The 4,702-nt window shown below is 34.1% G+C and overlaps 1 long non-coding RNA gene across 1 annotated transcript; it reads right to left on the bottom strand.

The window, feature by feature from the left end:
• Positions 1 to 369: 369 nt before the first annotated feature.
• LOC112090850 lies at positions 370 to 2,234 on the bottom strand. Its single transcript, XR_002901846.1, has 3 exons — positions 2,180 to 2,234; positions 1,060 to 1,122; positions 370 to 444 (listed from the first exon to the last, which is right to left on the bottom strand). It is a non-coding gene; the product is annotated as an uncharacterized LOC112090850 (long non-coding RNA).
• Positions 2,235 to 4,702: the final 2,468 nt, after the last annotated feature.

A 4,702-nucleotide genomic window follows, 5' to 3' on the forward strand; every position in this document is an offset into this window, starting at 1 on the left:
TGTGCTGTAAACTTCAACATCCGAATGAATTAAATCTTATCTATTTTTCTTTCACTTTTTAAAATATTGTGTGCCAATTTTTATATAAGTTCAATCACGCTTTTTGTGACAACCCTCTTATAGTATCTCCTTCATAGCCTTATTTTCATACTATTAATTCTAAGGACGCGCCACAATCACTAACCTTCACCTGTGTCTTATGTAAAAACTATGGTGTTTCAAATTTTTTGCTAAAATAAAATTTCATTAATACACCATTCCTATCAAGTTTTCTAGCCACAATTAAAAATATACAGTCATCCAAGGTTTATGTGTTTAACTCCAAAATATATATGTTTACAAATCCAAAATAATCTGTGTACAGCTTCTTTGGTCCAACCATATGTACAGCGGTCAACGAAGCCAGCTCCCCTGCCTACTGTTCTGCTTTGTTGTTACATTTTCCTATAGCACAGAGCAAACTTTAATGAGCTTTAAGCTCAGTAAGTAGAGCTATAATTACACAATTTTACTTTAACATACATATGCATCACAGCATCTTAGGTAACTTATGACAATCAATTCTTACACTTTATGCACGTGTACTACATATCACTAGGGCCCTCCCGGTACTGCCGCCGGCTTTTCACAATCTGGCCACATGCCAATATCTCAAATCACAATATCAGGTTCCCCGTCATCACCCACCTAGTTCAAGGGAACGGCCAGCGCATTCAAAGTCACAATTTCTCAATATCACAATATAGTCTCTGTCATCACCCACTTGGTTCGAGAGACTTGCGCGGCTCAATCACAATTTTATCAATCACCATATCACAATAGAAGTCCTTTGAGGACTTGGCAGTACCGGCCTAACATGCATGCTATTATGTGCTTAATCACAAGTAATCTAATATTCCACGTGATGCTCTACTTTGTACACAATATATTAACATAAGCATGCCTTCACATACACATTGACAATGTCATAAAAATTCACATAACGGCATACTAGACATTCCATAAAAAGTCTATCAAACAAAGTTTGTAAGTGCTGTAGAGAAATCAAACTCTACTTACCTGAGTTGCTTCGCAAAATCTGAGTTTAACCCTCTTCGTTTCCCTTGTTCGTTTTCCTTTCCACTATTCAAAATAAAACAAATTGGCCACCATTATTAGAGCTCAATAGCTCAGTCATAAATCAATTTCTAATTCATAATCACATTCCCCTGAAACTGGAATTTCATTGATTCATCCATCTTTAGAAGAAAATTCATAAGATATTCTTTTTCTCTTTAAAAATTCCAAAATTAACTTCAAAACAAAGTAGACATATATATCTTTCCAACGAACTATTATATGTCTCAATCCGACATCTCTAAGTACCTTAAAAACAGTTTTCATGAAATCACAATTCTATTTTTTCCGTTTTTGACAGTTTTTAGAAAGTTTCTATATGAAACTTCCTATGCGCACAACTTGAGCTACAAAACTCCAAATGAGGTGGTTTCAACTCTCACACATCATTAATAACCTGTTCTAAATGGTGGTAAAGGTAGTTTAAGTGCAGTACTCCCATTTCAAAAAATAGGTACCTCAATTCTTTATTTTATTAATTTCTGGAATTTGCACTTGTACGATTGCTACAAGAATATTCACAAAGTATTCTATGTAGCCTCAAAAATTACAAAATTAGAACCCAAATGAAGTACACATCCAGGGCTTTCTAAAGAGGTATCACAAGCTTAGTTTTGGGTCCGTTTAAGTCTCCAAAAATATGATAAATCAGATCAAATTTTTGCTAGTTTTTCTGCAGAAAACCAGCCACTAAGCCTAACTTTAAAAATGTACATTTTAGGCTACGGTTATCCGTTTAAGGTGATTCCAGTGGCTATACGAAGCTTACGATGTCTAGTTACCAATTATGTAAACCTTCTTTTAAAATTCCTCATCAAATACTCCCAGAACCGAAAGAACAGATTCTGTCCAGCAAGTACATTTGACAGTTTTTTTTTATATTCAAAAGTTTACAACTTAAACTACAAAGCTCCTTTTGGGGTGATTCAAGTTTCCATTTAAAGTATGAAATGTCTATTCCTCAAATATATAAATCATCCTCCAAGATTCATTTACACAAAACCCAGAATTTGATCAAATAGGGACTGCTCAAAATTATAAACAAAGTATACATTTAACTCACCAAATTCTTCTCAAAATCCAATTCCTCTTCAATTCTGGGCTGAGTTGAATCTTTCTCCTCCTCAAGCTAGAGTCAAAACATAATTCAATCAATAACTCCCAACCAAACACCCAGCCATTCAAAGATTTTTCCCCAAATAAACCCTTACCTTGAATCCTAGCTCAAACCACCTCTTCACTTCAAAGAGTTGCTGTAGCCCTTTGTGGAAGATGGAGATTGAATCAAGGGAAAGATAAAAACGCAGAGGGAGAGGGAGAGGGAGAATGAGAGAGTGTAGCCACCCCCCCCCCCCCCCCCCCCCGGCGGGGGGGGGGGGGGAGAGAGGGACGTGAGTGGATAGCTGGATGTGTTTTCTTTTTTTCTTTTTTTTTTCTTTTTTCTTAATATTGCAATATGGCCCCCAACTATGAAAATTATTTCAATCATGCCCCCTAAAGCCTTGCAATTTAATCCTTAAACTCTTTTATCATTTCTCTTACAATTCCTTCATACAAAATTGCACAAAAGTTTAAGTCTAAAAATTGGGATGTTACACTTTTCTTATGTAATTCTGTCATGCATTGTTTTGTTATTCAAATTATTTTATAAATTGTCTTTTACTGCAATATTATCAAATGGATATATTGTCGATTTTGGATAACTTGTAATGATAATATTTTCGAAGTCAACATAGAGATTTAATTTATTCGATTATTTTATTTTGTGAATCAAAACTTGAATTGGTAAACGAAACATTAGGGATTCTCGACCTTTACCCTTTTTACTATTGAACTGCTTTCACACAAATATTATCTCGTTTTTATTTGCAACAAAGTCTACAAAAACTCTTCTTTTTCATTAATTTTCTTGTTATTTATTTTTTTCTAACGCTCTTATTTTGCTAATCTTTCTTGTTTATTTTGTTAATTCTCTGTGGATACGACTGCCCTTCTGTGCTACAATTGACCGCTTGTGAACATCATTTTTGAGCGTTAATCAAATTTTAGCGCCGTTGCCGGGGAGGTGTTACTAACAAGGTTGATCAGTAGATTTTTTGAGCAAAGAGGTAAGTATACATTTTTTTTTAATTATTATTTTCTTTGCTATTAAGCTGTGTTAGTTTCTTATTTTTAATTATTAGTCTTTGTCTAGCCTTTAGTTAACGTTCTGTCGTAGATTAGTAGTTTAATTTGTTTCAACGTTTTTGCTTCATTTTTTTTTCTTGTCGTTTCTTATTTCAAAAAAAAAAAAAAGTCAGCTGCCGTGTTCTTTATTCATTAAGTTATAGTTGCTACGCTTTTTTTTCCTAACGTCTCTTGTTCAAAACAAAAAAAAAAGGGTCAGTTTTACCTTAAATTAGCATTTACCTTTTTCAGTTTTTTTTTTTTTTTCATTTCCGTAGTTTTGTTGCTAAAAAAACAAACTCACACTTTTAAGATTTATTTTTATTGCTAATTTTATTTTCCCTTTTAGTTTTAAAATTGATTGTGATTTGATTTTGTAATCTTTTATTTTTGATAAATTGAGATTTTATTTTGTTTCCTCATTTGTATATTTTAATTGTTGACTATTATATTGTTGCCTAATTTAATTTTTCCTTTTAAGTCTTTATTAATTTTTAGGATTGTGATTAGGTCGTAATTAGTTGACTAATTTAAATTCCTAATTTAAGAATTTCATAATTTGGTAGATTTAGGCTTTTGACTTTAGGAATAGTTTACATTAATTAGATTTCATTTCATAATCTATTCAATAAAATTTAATAATTGATTTTGTGAATAATTGTGTGGTTATGCGGAAAGTACAATTGAGGGAGTTCTGTCTAGGAAAGTTGGTACTTAAGTGGGCCTCGCCCCACCAATCTTTCCTAGAAACATTGCTCTGTCTAGGAGACTATTCATTGAGCCAAGAGCTATAGTCTTTCTTGGGAGCACTCTCGATGGTTACAATTCACGTTACTATATAATTATTTTCTTTTGTTTTGATTAAAAATTAAAAAAAATTAAAAATTAAAAAAAGGCCGCTTAGGGTGAATGCATCGATATAGAGACAAACTAGGGAGATTTGCTCAACGTCCAGACTTAGAAACCCCTAGTGAAATTCTATCCGACTCATCTTCTATGACTCCGTCTTCACACTCATCGTTGGAATTCGCACTTCAAAATCTATTTGCAATGGCACAACACGAGGAAGTTCAGTAGAGGATGTTGCAAGATTACCTACACCCAACGTGCATGGCCACCCCATCTTGCATCATGTTCCCACAAAATGCACCGCCTAGCCAGGCATGATTGCACTTCTCCCAACTTTTCACGGGTTAGAGAACGAGAACCCATATGTACACATCCGGGAGTTTGAAGAGGTGGTGGCCACCTTTCACAGCCGTGCTGGGGCTACAAACACCGTTAGATTGAAGTTTTTCCCTTTCTCTCTAAGGACAAGGCCAAAAGCTAGCTGTATTCTCTTAGGCCCAAGTCTATTGGTACGTGGGAAGAAATGACAACGACATTCTTTAACAAGTATTTCTCACACCATAAGACCAAC

This window comes from Morus notabilis, unplaced genomic scaffold (assembly GCF_000414095.1).
Source record: "Morus notabilis unplaced genomic scaffold, ASM41409v2 Scaffold130, whole genome shotgun sequence".
Lineage (NCBI taxonomy): Eukaryota > Viridiplantae > Streptophyta > Magnoliopsida > Rosales > Moraceae > Morus > Morus notabilis.